The sequence below is a fragment of the Triticum urartu genome, chromosome 6A (genome assembly GCF_056163025.1).
Source record: "Triticum urartu cultivar PI428250 chromosome 6A, HENAU_Tu73, whole genome shotgun sequence".
Lineage (NCBI taxonomy): Eukaryota > Viridiplantae > Streptophyta > Magnoliopsida > Poales > Poaceae > Triticum > Triticum urartu.
Genome location: NC_141878.1, coordinates 291,166,146 through 291,180,460, shown reverse-complemented (window position 1 = coordinate 291,180,460; position 14,315 = coordinate 291,166,146). Strand labels below are relative to the sequence as shown.

At 42.3% G+C, this 14,315-nt stretch overlaps 1 non-coding gene across 1 annotated transcript; it reads left to right on the top strand.

Annotated features, from left to right (window-relative positions):
- The first annotated feature begins 2,328 nt into the window (after positions 1-2,328).
- Positions 2,329-3,738, top strand: LOC125516713 (uncharacterized). The gene is made up of 2 exons (XR_015608104.1): positions 2,329-3,367; positions 3,475-3,738. It is a non-coding gene; the product is annotated as an uncharacterized LOC125516713 (transcript).
- Positions 3,739-14,315: the final 10,577 nt, after the last annotated feature.

Genomic DNA, 14,315 nt, shown 5'->3' with positions numbered 1-14,315 from the left:
TTCCTTTTTTCATTCCTTAATGATTTGGAAAATCTGAATTTTGTATAGACATCAATTTGTTTTTTTAATCTGGAGTTTACTTAATTTTTGTATGTGTTTTTTTCTCCACAAACTAGACGTGCTTGAACTTCAAGACGTGTGGTTTATTCTTTTACTTAATTTTTCGTGAATCAAACTTCTAAATTTTCCCAACTTTCGTGAGTCCGACAATATGAAGTTCTAAATTAGATATTTCTAATAGTACATACGTATATGAAAATTCTAGCAACAAAATTTTTCCCGTAAACAACAGATTTTTTTTTGGAATGTGAATACGGAGAGAAGAAGATCAACACATTGGACTGGAGTTGTATGAATTACTTCAATGAACTATGGTGTGCAAAACATTTCACTTACTGGGTAGTTTTAATACATGACTTTTCCACATAGTAATATATGAACTTCTCCGAACATAATTTTCATTGAACACTTTTGAACACAGAACATACATGAAAGAGGTTGAAGATATGAGTACGGATTCGTCAAATGTGAGGTAATTCTTTGGAAGCTCTTTTTTAAGAGTGCAATGTCAAAAGAAGTCTCACATCCATTGAACTTCATAACTTGGAGTTTTCAACTTGCAAAAATATTAACTCTCAAACATCAACAAAATAACCTCAAGAAGAAGAAAAATATCAAACTATCAATTCTCATTGGCATTTCAACAAGCATGTACACAACACATAATCAGAACATGTTCTTTGCATCAATTTACAATATGGTGACCATCAGTAGCTGAGATAGAGGTTACTTTTTTAGGCGAGGCTCCTGAGAAGACCACTGTCACTGCTTTTTTTTGTCAGCTGCCTTGCCAAAACTTTTTGCTGAACTTCCAAACCTTTTGTACTGTGTCTATGGGGAAGGTCGATGAGAGGCACCGAGGAAGGCGCCACCAGTGCTGGGCACTAGGAGTGCTGCACGGTTGCATGAGGAACTTAGAAGAAGCTAACTAGGATGAAGGTCACTTATTAGGCCACGGGCAGATCACTTTTCTTGCACGGACACACGCGATAGAGAAAAGGGTAGAACGCCATGTCGATCATGGTAGGGAAGATCTACCTCCTCGCGTCATTGTGGTCGGCGACGAGCAGCGGGAGGGGCGGCCGGAGCAGCTGAGCTTGCCGGCGCGAGGGACGGTGAATTTTTCTGAGTTCGTCCCGTGCCCCCGAAGTGCTTTTCGTACTGCTGCTGAAGTCCAAATCCACCTTGTTCTGAAGGAGGGGTCGTCCTCACGCCGAAGGAAGGTGATGTCCATGGAAACGAAAATAATATATTTTACACATTGAGCTTCATCTAGCAGGCAATTGTACATACAGTTTATACATTGAATTGTTTTCAATGTTTAGTCATAAATACAAATAGGGAGAAAGAACAAGAGAGGGAGAGCTGCACGCGAGCGTTGTGATCATCAGTTTAACTACTACTCATTTAGGGGAGCCGGGCGAAGGCGAGTTGCACCTCTTCTAGGGCCACACCCATGGCACGGGTGAGGCACGGTTGTCTCCTGCAATTTTACATGTGGTCTGATGCACGCGATGAAGGTCATGGCTGGCACCCCATGAAGGTCAGGTAGGGGCGCATGGTGACCAACAACCGTGGATGTGCAGAGGACTTGCACGGGATATGCACGGGTGCTGCCAGGAAGTGAGACATGGCCATGCATGGTGGGAGTGGGGCAGCGATGGGTAGTGGCAGCATACGGAGGTTGGCCACATTGGCGGCGAGCGCGGAGGTTGCAGGAGACATGAGGGAGGCTGTGGGGATCGGGATGGTTCGGCGGCGGCGCGTGCTGGTGAGGCAGTAGGGGAATGACCTGAGGTGGTGTGGATGGAACGCCGTGGTGGGCAATGAGCTACGGTGGGATGCATGTGCACGGGATCCACGACGGGATGCGTGTGCGCTGGATCCGCAGCCGGCGGCGCGTGGCTTGGCCGGATCCATGGAGGAAAGGTCCTGGCGGAGGCTAGTGGGGAGAGAGGGCGTGGTGGCCAGCGAGTTGGTGGAGGCGGATGGCAGCCGCGACAGGCGACGGTGGGTGGCGCGCTGTGGCCGGGGGTGGGCGGCGGCGGGTGGCGCGCTGGGGCCGGGGGTGGGCGGCGGCGGGAGGCGTGCTGGGGCCGGCGGTGGGCGGCGGCGGGTGGCGCGCTGGGGCCAGCGGTGGGCAGCGGGTGGCGTCGACAGCGGGAGATTGGGGCAAAGAGTTGTGCGAGAGGTGGGGGTAGTTTGGAAGGTCGAGACGTGGGGAACGGGCCAGTCGAAGGGGTTTGATGGACCGGCTAGGTTTTCTCCTTTTTCGTTTTCGGGATCTCGGGAATACCTAATCGGGCCTATATATAGAGAGAGTAGCACTATTTTGATCCTGGGATCAGAATAGTTATATATATATAGGATAGCACTATTCTAATCCCAGGATTAGAATAACTATTCGGATCACAGCTGCCCCTATAAGGGCCCGATTACATGTTCCCGAGATTTCAGAAAACGCACACCTGAGAAAACGACCCGTTCCCGCACCTCCCGCAGCTCGCTCTCCCCTGATTCCTCCTCTTGCTCTCCCCCGATTCGTCCTGCGACGAGGTCACCGCCCCGCCCTGGATCTCCCCCCACCCCCTCGCTCTCCCCCGCCCTGGATCGCGCCTCCCCGCTGTGCCCCGCCCCAAAGAGGCGCGCCGCCATCGACCCCCGGATTAGGCCGCCGCGCCCCGCCCCAGGTATTGGATCCGGCCGCCGTGCTGGCTGTCCCTGATCCTCGCCTGTCCGCCTCCACATCCGCGTGAGGGGATGCCAAGCCCTCATGCTCCTCCATCGGCAGCCACCGGAGGGCCTCTCGCGCACCTTCCCTTCCTATCTTCCTTCTCCTTCCTTCTCCCTCACACCCTCTCACTTCTCTCTGTTCTCCTGCAGGTACCCGTCATAGCCACCATGGACAGCAGCCATGCGGCAGGAGCTCGCCATCGAAGTCCCCCGAGCACCGTCCGCCCTGAATCTGGCCGGGAACCGGGCGAGGCCGAGCCCTCGCGCCCAGATCCACGCGTGGCTCAGTGCCACAACCACCATCACCGGAGATCCGACAGAGATCAGCAACCCCACGACATCTACCTCCCAACCCCCGCATACCCACCGCCCCAGCTAGTGCGTCGCCCTGTGCACTCCACCGCCGGCAGCAAGAGCTTGGACGCCACCACCACGCAGACTCCTCCCGGTGGGGCACAACCACCGCAGCAATCTGGAGGTTCACCGCGGCTACCTCGAGCGGTTCAACTGACGCGCCCCCGCTTCTGGAACCACCTGCCAGGACGACCACCACCCCTCCCTCCTCCTGTTGCAGGTGACCTTCCTCCTCCTGCTGAAGCTGACCTTCCTTCCTCCTGGTGCTTAATCTTGTTGTCTTGGATGATTAAACCACGTCACATTCTGCTCGTTTCAATTCTGCAGCGGCGTATCACATAGGGAAGTTCGACCCGGACAACCGCTTCAGTTTGATGTCACTGCATAGTGCAGCTTTTTATGCTCTTTTCTTGTTTTGACAAAAATGTTGTTTTTGTAGATTTGTGCACATAAAGTTCAAAAAAATAATGGAGATAAGCATCAAGTATGTGTGTGTGTGTGGTGGTGAGGTTGAGGTTCAAAAAACGTGTGTGGTGGTGGTGAGGTTCAGAAGAACATGTGTGTGGTGGAGAAATTCACTAGCTTTTTTCATCGGGACACAAGTAATAGCTTATTTTGTGCAAACATAAAGACAAAAAAATGTATGCGTCTTTTATAAAAAAGAAATTAACAAATGGTCATGTATCGTCCCATGAAAATTCATGCATATGAAAAAGGGAAATTCGGAAGGTCGGGGGTGACGAACAAAGAAGTTCATGTATCAATGTTGAGGAAGGTCAGGACAAAGGTACTCAACCCACTGTGGTGTCTCACACCAACTATACATGCTCAACGACCTCTCTGTTCATCAAGAAATTCAAGTTTCCTTAAGCCACATTGTTGTGCTGTGAAAATGTGTTGGTTCTATGCGCCTTGGAGAAAAATGGGTTTGAAAATCTTGTTTTCGTGTTGTCCCACTGAAAAATGCCTTCATTTCTTTCTTAAACAAGTTAAGTGTTGTGAGAATTGTTGGTTTTTTATCTCTCTATCATTACATGATAGTGAACATATCAACTAAAAAAACACGTCTGATGATTTCATACGTTTTTAGAATTTGGATAGTTCAAGGTGTGTCTGATGAGAAAGTTTGTACACTATAAAAAAATGTGGCTAACAATTCGAGGGAGTGCACATTGTTCAATTCTGGAACATCAAAGACAAAAATATGAGGAAGTTAAAAAAATCAAATAATATAACGAAGAAGTTCAAATTAAAACAAGAGAGTAGTTCAATCTATATAAAAAAACTCATATTTTCCTTCTTACTAAATAAATATAACCAAGAAGTTCTATTAAAAAAGCGAAGCAGTTCGATAATAATTACAAAAGTCAGATTTTTCCCGTTACTCAAAAATAAAAACCAAGAAAGTCCAAATTTAAAAAAATGCACGCAATTCAATGTTTAATTATGAACAAAAACCATGACGGAAGTTCAAAAGTAAATACAGAGAGCAATTCAAAAACCGATATGATGAAGCGCAGTTTTCTGGCGAAGAAGGTTGTTCCTAAAAAACCTAGAAGTTCAAATTCAAATAATGGTGTAGTTTAAAGTTTAAAAAAATCCAGAATTTCGCTTTTGAAAAAATAAATAGAAACCTAGAAGTTCAATTTAGAATAACAAAGCATAAAATACGTCACATAAAATGCTCTGTTATTCTAAATTGAATTTCGCTTTTGAAAATATAAGAAGTTCATAGTGAAAACAACGAGAAGTTCAAGTGCTACAAGGAATGCATTTCAGGTGAGAATAAAAGTATAGAAAAATAAAAGTTTAAAAAGTTTGTTGAAAGAAGTTCAAGTGATCTTTCCGGGGAAGTTCAAAAATTCTTGCAAAAGAGGTTCACCTTGTATTTCCTTGTTTGATTTTTTCCGTATAAAAATCGAATACAATTCTTTACTCAAAATATAAAAAGGTGAAGTTCAAATTGAAATAACAGAGAAATTTGGAGTTTATAAAAACTAGGGATTTACCTATTCAAAAAATAAAAAACACACGCCATTTTTTGCACTTTTAAAAACAACTCAGAAACGAAAAAATGGTTGCTAGAAGTTCAAGTGCTCGGCGAGGAAAAGTTCAAAAAATTCTTGTGAGAAAGGTTCACCATGTATTTAGATGTCCAAAATACATAAAAATGTAGTTTTTTGTGTTTTAAAATAATTCTCTTAAACCAGAGAGGGGTTCAAAGTGATAACAACCGGAAGTTCACGTGCTACATTGTGTGTATTTCATATAAGAAAAAATACAATAAAGTGTAACAGAGTGAAGTTCAAACAGACATGCCCTAGAAGTTCAACTACTTCACGCGGTGCAAAAAGCAACACGTCAAAAAACAGCACGTCAAAAACAGAGTGAAGTTCAAACAAACATGCCCCAGAAGTTCACACAGTGCATTTTCGTTCGCGATGAACGCATAAATCATGATCTCACCATTTTCTAATTTACCTCCAAACGACAGGAATATCATTTGTGTAAGTTCAAGTCCTCGGGAGGAGAAAGTTAAAAAAAATTATTGTGAGAAACGTTTGCACAAAAGGAATATTATTTGTGTAACACTAAGGAATGGATGAGAAAATTACAAACAAAAATACGTCACAGAAGTTCAACGTGAAAACAATAGGAAGTTCAACTACTACGCTTAATGAATTTTAGATGAAAAACTTTTAAAATTGTCGCGAGTATGAAAAGATGATCAACACGGGAAACTTGCGTGTTTACAGCAGCTTTCCATCGGTATATCACCTGCTCAATTCCGGTGAATGGATGGAGAGCTACTTGCAGTGGATGGAGATCTATGAGAAAAAAACACGTGAAAAACAGAGTGAGGTTCAAGCACACACGCTGAGAAGTTCAAGTTCTTCACGTGGTGCATATTTGAAGAATCTATTTCGCGATAAAAGCAGAATGCATGATCTCGCCGTTTTCGAAATTACTTGAAAACGGCCAGGATTCAGAGAAAACCATCAACATGAAAAAGTTTCGAATTTTCCGTAGCTTTTCAGCAGTAAATTATTTGCCCCATTCCGATAAAGTTTGTAGAAATTACGGCAAAAATACGTTTTTAACCATTTTCAAAAGTGACATAAAACCGTAATGAATTAGGAGAAACAATATATACAAAACAGTTTCACATTTCTTCAAGCTTTCCAACGCCGCATCATTTGCTGCATTTGGACGTACGGTTAAAAAATTAGCTCGAAAATACGAACTCGATGGAACTCGTACCGTTTTCTAAATTACATTTAAAACGTTCAAAATTAGAAAAACTTTTAACATGAAAAAGTAGCGCATTTTCATAAGCTTTCCAATGCCATATTATTTGCCTCAATTGGATTAGCCGTTTAGAAATGGCATCGAAAATACAAACTTGGGTGTTCCATTTGCGAAATTCTATGATTTTCCAAATTACTCTTTAACCGTAGGGAATTATAGAAAACTTTAAACATGTGGAAGGATCGGTTTTGCAGCAGCTTTCCAACGCCATATTATTTGCCTCATTCCGATAAACGGTTTAAAAATGTGATCGAAAATACGATTTACATTTTTTGTATGAAGAAAAAACGGTTTTCAAAACTGCTCTTAAATCGCTTACATTTTGCCAAAAATTTAACTTGGGTCATGATACTGATGTCAATAGCTATCCAACGGTATATCGCATGCCCCATTTGGACACCTTTTAGCTGAAGTTCAACCTAGTACTCGGGGAAGGTCAGGCGCTTTACTCGGGAAGTTCATGTTGTGATCAGAATATTATTCTGATCCCGTGATCAGAATAGTGTTTATGTGTGTGTGTCTATATATATATATATATATATATATGATACTATTCATCACCTAGGGTGCAGAATAAGTTATTCTTCATCCCAGGTAATTTTACGATCGTTTCATAAATAAATTATGTTTAAAATACAAATAGTTACATTCATATTGATTCACTACATAAAATTTGACATAAGATCAGAAAAATGCATTTTATGTATATTTTACACTATGCTTTACGTTTGTAATTTTACGTAACATAAATATTTTTTACTGTGACTATATATTTTCTTACGATCTAGTTTTACGTATAAAATAAGACAAAACTTACGGAACATAAAATTATGGTGCATTGATGGTAAAATAGAGGGGGGTGAAGAATAACTATTCCTCACCCAGGGTGACGAATAGTGTATATATATATATAGGACAAATGTTTCCTACAAGTAGTGGTAGTTACCACCACTTGCGTTTTGTATGTTGTATGTAGTATCTGTCGAAACAGGCAGTATGTATGTGTAGTATGTAGTATATAATAATGTTTAGGTAGTATATATACTAATTTTTAGGTAGTATGTATCATATTTTGAGTATATTCTTTTTTACGTACAAATATGTATGTATTTCATAAATATAACAAAATCTATGTGCTCATGTGCATTTTTTCATGTAACTAGCTTTGTAATATCTTAGATAGAGTATATGAACATATTTAAAATGATAAAATACTATATATAATAGCACATGGTAGTATGTGAGACATGTGGGGTAACTACCCCCAGGTGGTAGGGAGACCAAATCAACATTGCGAAGATAAACTTTGAAGTCAAACCAATGTTGAAGACAAACCAAACATGAAGATAATGCAATCATGACACCAAATGAAAATCTTCAAGAAAGTGTGGTGGTGGCGTTACCCGCCGTATAGGAAATATTACACTCAGACACGACACACAATTATCGTGGCGCTCCGAAGTTAAATTCCACATTAATGTATTCACACTTATTGGGAAGTCTTCATGAATTGAAGATATACGTTACTTCGTGTGTTGCACATCTAAGTCATCAACATGCATAAGCGTTAGGATGTGTGTCCATTCACAGGACAATCGAGGATTCTAAGATATTTAGCTCACACCACAGCTTGCAAAACCTTTTCTCATCCAAGGACTTCGTGAAGATATCTGCCAATTGCCCTTCTGTGTTGACGTGAATGATATCAATGTCTTCCTTCATGACATGATCTCTGAGAAAGTGATGATGGATCTGAATGTGCTTTGTCTTCGAGTGTTGAACTGGATTGTTGGCAATCTTGATGGCGCTTTTATTGTCGCAGTAGAGTGGCACATTCTTCAAGTTGATGACATAATCCTTGAGAGTTTGCTTCATCCAGAGAAGCTGAGCGCAATGAGATCCAGCAGCAATGTATTCAGATTCAGCAGTGGAGGGTGATACACAGTTCTGCTTCTTTGAATACCAACAGACAAGAGATCGTCCAAGAAAGTAACACGTGCCTGATATGGACTTGCGATCAACTTTGTCACCAGCATAATCAGAATCTGAAAATTCAACTAGATCAAACTCTGAGCCCTTTGGATACCATAATCCTAGTGTTGTGGTGTGAGCCAAATATCTAAGAATTCGCTTCACAGCGAGGTGATGCGATTCCTTTGGTGCCGCTTGGAATCGGGCACACATGCAAATGCTAGGCATTATATATGGCCTAGATGCACATAAGTACAATAAAGAACCAATCATGGAGCGGTATACCTTTTGATCGAACTCTTTACCATTGTCATTGGGGCCCAATTGGCCTTTGGTTGGCATTGGCATCGTGTACCCTTTGTAGTCTTGCATTCCAAACTTCTTCAGGCCGTCTTTGAGGTATTTCTCTTGTGATATGAAAATGTCATTTCTTTGTTGATGGATTTGAAGACCAAGGAAGAATTTTAGCTCTCCCATCATGGACATCTGATATTGCTCTTGCATCATATGCCCAAACTCATCACTATATCTCTTATCAGTGCAGCCGAAGATAATGTCATCCACATAGATTTGGCATACAAACAGTTCACCATCATATGTCTTCGTGAAGAGAGTGGGATCTAGAGAACCAGGTTTGAAGCCTTTGCTCTTCAGGAAGTCTTTGAGTGTGTCATACCAAGCGCAAGGTGCTTGTTTGAGGCCATATAGTGCCTTGTTGAGCTTGTACACCATGTTAGGATGCTTTGGATCTTCAAAACCAGGGGGTTGAGCAACATATACTTCTTCTTCAATTTTGCCGTTGAGGAAGGCACTCTTCACATCCATTTTGTACACAAGAATATTGTTGTGGTTAGCCTAGGCTAGCAGTATACGAATGGCTTCAAGCCTAGCGACAAGAGCAAAGGTTTCATCAAAGTCAATTCCTTCCACTTATGTGTAACCTTGGGTAACGAGACGAGCCTTGTTTCTGACAACATGGCCATGCTCATCTTGTTTGTTGTGATAGATCCATTTGGTGCCAACAATATTGTGCTTGCGAGGATCAGGACGCTTAACTAGCTCCCAGACATTATTCAGCTCAAACTGTTGAAGCTCTTCCTGCATAGCTTGAATCCATTCGGGTTCCATGAAGGATTCATCAACACTAGCTCCCAGACATTATTCAGCTCAAACTGTTGAAGCTCTTCCTGCATAGCTTGAATCCATTCGGGTTCCATGAAGGATTCATCAACTTTCTTGGGTTCATATATAGAGACAAATGCAAAGTGACCACAAAAATTTGCTAGCTGTGTTGCTCTCAAATGAGTGAGTGGACCAGGTGCATTGATACTATCGATGATCTTCTCAATTTGTACTTCATTTGCCATGCGAGCATGGGCAGGACGAAGACTTTGCTCTTGTTGATTGTCATTAGTTTCAGCATTGTCTTTAGACTAACCATTGTCTTCATGTTGATTTAGTGCTGATATGATAATTTCCTCTTCAGCCTGTTCCTCGGTGGGTATGATTTCTCTAGTACCCATTAGCTTGATAGATTCACTTGGTGTGGCTTCATCTAGCACATTTGGCAGGTGCTCTCTTTGCGAGCCGTTAGTCTCATCGAACCGCACATCTACAGTTTCAACCACTTTATAGTGAAAGAGGTTGAAGACTTTTGTAGGTGTGCGAATCCTTTCCGTAACCAAGCATGAAACCTTCATGTGCTTTTGGTGCAAATTTTGAAGTGTGATGTAGATCTTTGATCTAGCACCTAGCACCAAAGACCTTGAAATAGATGACATTTGGCTTCTTACCAATCAGGAGTTCATAGGATGTCTTCTTGAAGAATTTATGAAGACAAACTCTGTTGATGATGTGGCAAGCAGTATCAATGGCTTTAGGCCAGAACTTCCTTGGAGTCTTGTACTCATCGAGCATCGTATGTGCCATCTCAATGAGGGTTCTATTCTTGCGCTCCACGATGCCATTCTGCTGAGGTGTGTATGGAGCAGAGAACTCATGTGTGATGCCCAATGTATCAAGATAAGTGTTGAGGCCGATGTTCTTGAATTTTGTGCCATTGTCACTCCTGATGTGCTTGATCTTGATGCCATAATTAGTCATGGCACGATTGGCGAAGTGTCTGAAGACATCCTGCACTTCAGTCTTGTAGAGAATTATGTGCACCCAGGTATATCTTGAATAATCATCAACAATAACGAAGCCATAAAGATGTGAAGTGGTAGTAAGTTAGAGTAGCAAGTAGGGCCAAATAAGTCCATGTGTAGCAGCTTGAAGGAGCGTGATGTAGTCATGGTTGTCTTTGAGGGATGCTTGGCCCTAGTCATCTTCCCAGCTTCACAAGCACCACATAGATGATCCTTCTTAAACTTGATGCCCTCAATGCCAATGATATGCTTCTTCTTCACAAGAGTGTGCAAGTTCCTCATGCCCGCATGTCCTAGCCTCTGATGCCAGAACCAACAGTCTGAAGCTTTTGCTAGAAGACATACGACAAGATGTGGTCCTGCGGAGAAATCTACCATATACAGATCGTCTCTTTGATACCCTTCGAAGACTAGGGATATGTCAGATTCCATAACTACAAGGCAAAGATACTTTCCAAATATCACAATCATGTTCAGACCACGAAGCATTGAGACAGACATTAACTTGAATCCAAGGGATTCAACAAGCATCACTTTATCCATGTGTTGATCCTTTAAGATTGAAATTCTACCTAGGTCCAATACCTTGCTTTTACCAGTGTCAGCGAACATGATGTGGGTTTTAGTAGATGGACGTAGGGCTGAATCCATGAGAAGACTTCGATCACCAGTCATGTGGTTAGTGCATCCACTGTCCATAATCCACTTAGTAGATTTTGGAGTCATACCCTACCATGCAGTTGGCGGGATAGGCTTCACCAAGAGTATTGTGAAGCATAAACATGTAACGACCAAGCATATTATCAAAGTTAAGATTCTTGTTTGGTAAGATTTGATGCTCGTCAAGAAACCCTAGGACGAAATACATGGTAAGACCATTTTGGCATTTTATCTTGCGTCCCACAAGATGGTTTAGGTCCCCAGCATTGGCGTCAGAAGTCTTTGATTTTCGGCTGGAGACCTTTCCCTACAAAAGAAACTTAATTCTTATTAACCACCCACATCTTCAGGGGTGGCTTACAAGCAATGAGTCTAAGTGCAGCATCTTAGAACTTTGGCTTTGGATCCCTAGCAAATAGCCTTGCAGGAGGTGAATAATACTCATAAGAATATGCAGAAAAGTTCGTTGTTTTATGAACATAGCGGTTTGAAGACACACACTCATATTCATGAGTCTGAGTATTGTTTTGCTTGCAAAACATTAGCATTAGGGTGACCTTGTGAGGTCCTCTATCTATATGAAACCTTTGGGCCATATGAAGCCTTTGGTATGGGGTTTGTCTTCTTCGCAGGTGGTGTCATGGTGACATTCACGGGAAGCTTCTCAAGACAACTTTTGGGCACCCAGATCTTCTTCAAAGGTGGTCCATTCCTACAGTTAGTACCAATAAACCTGGCAAACACTTCACCATTATGATTCTTAAACAGCTTATAATTGACATCAAAGGATTCATCAATGATAATGGGTTTAGCACAAGTGAAGCCAGATAAGGTGGATGGGTCCACTGAAGGGCCCTTTGCAGCAACCCATGTGGTTTTGGGGTACTACTCAGGCTTCCAGTCAAAACCATCAACATTCATTTTCCTCTTGAACCCAACACCCTCTTTCCTAGGGTTTCGGTTCAGAATCTATTTCTTGAGGACATCACATAGTGTCTGATGCCCTTTGAGGCTTTTGTACATGCCTGTTTCAAGTAATGTCTTCAACCTAGCATTCTCGTTAGCAATAGTAGTGGTATCCTCAGTAGAGGGGTTAGTTATCACATCAACAGTTGAAGATATTGCAACATTAGAGGCAGTGGAACATTCAGCAATAGAGACAACATTATCACGCTCAAGACATTTTAAACATGGTGGCACAAAATCTTCCTGGGCGGAACTGATCTGTTGAGCGAGTAGTGAATCGTTCTCCATTTAAAGATCTTCATGAGACTCTCTCAGTTTCTCTAGATCTTGCTTCCTTTGAAGATAATCATAGGAAAGCTTCTCATGAGTAGTTGAGAGTGTTTCGTGACGACTTTCAAGTTCCTAGTACTTAACACGAAGATTTTAATGTCTTCGATTAAGGAGTAAGTTCGATTCATTTCTTCGTCCAACAGGTCATCGCTTTTGTCTAGCAACTTTTGAATATGTTCCATAGCAGTTTGTTGTTCAGTTGAAATTTTAGCAAGAGTCTTATAGCTAGGTTTGGATTCACACTCAGAGTCATTTTCACTGGATATTTGAAAGTAAGCATTGTGTGAGTTTACCTTAGCACCTCGTGCCATGAAGCACTAGGATGGAGAAGATGAATCAGGTTTGAAAGTCGTCGTTTTAAGTGACTCCTTGAATTCGTGGAACCAGGGGTCCTGACGAGTTTGATGACCTTCATAAACATTAGAGATCCGGTCCCATATAAGCTTCGCATTAAAAAGATGCATAATGCGCCTGAACTCGTCTCTGGACAGGCAGGAGCATATGATATCCTTCGCCATAGTATCCAGCCAAGTATACTTGCAAATGTCATCAACATGCGCCATTTTGCATAAATTGGTAAGACCAACCTCCGTGATGGTCCACAACCCATTGTTCATTGCCAGGAGACGCTTCCTCATCATGGCCTTCCATTTTGGATAATGATAACCATCAAAGATAGGGCACGCAGCGGAGACCTTGATTATCACTACAGTCGACATAGCTAAAACTCCAGGTGGTTAAACCGAATCACACAGAACAAGGGAGCACCTTGCGCTGATACCAATTGAAAGTGCTAGTTATCGACTAGAAGGGGGTGAATAGGTGATTTTTATGAAATTCTTCAAAACATGAGGTCTTTGAAGACAAACAGTTGAAATGAACCTATATGATATGCAGCGGAAGATGAACTACACTAGACAAGTCATAGTCAAGTAAACAGTATAGTGAAAGTACGAAGACTAACAACAGCTAGGTAGTATGGATCAGAATGGAAGACAGTATGAAGCCAAACAGATAATAGTCTTCACACGGTGAAGCCAAATAGATCAGGCAAGCAAGCAATGACTTCACGAAGACAAACTGAAATGTAGAGGAAGTAGGGGATAAAACTAGTTGCTTGGTGAAGACAAGGATTTGGTACACCAGTTCCAGTTGCTATGACAACTGTACATTTGGTTAGGGAGGCTGAGATTGAACTCAGAAGACTATGTCTTCACCTTATTCCCCTTGAGCTAAGGACACCTAGTACTCGCCCAATCACTCTGGTAAGTCTTCAAGGTAGACTTCCAAACCTTCACAGACTCCGTTCACCAGCGATCCACAATGACTCTTGGATGCTCAGAACGTGATGCCTAACCGGCTAGAGGATGCATAGTCCTCAAGTGTGACAAGTCTTCAGGTCACGCCGACAAAAAGACTTCAGTGATGCCTAACACTCTTTGGCTCTGGGTGTTTTGGGCTTTGTCCTCGCAAGGATCTCTCTCTCAAAAGCTTCAGAGGTGGGTTGCTCTCAAACGACAAAAGTCATGCACTAACTCTAAGCAGCCACCAATTTATGGTGTACATGGTGGGCTATTTATAGCCCGGAGGCAACCCGACATGATATGTGCAAAATGACCCTGGGTCACTAAAGAACCAACATGTGTCCAACGGTCGGATTCCAAACACACGCGGCAGCTTGGCTTGGGCTACAAGCAAAGCTGACTCATCCAACTCTGGACAAGATTTTCTCTCATTGTCCTCACTTGAAGACATAGGATTTTGGTTGACAATCACTTCAGTCAT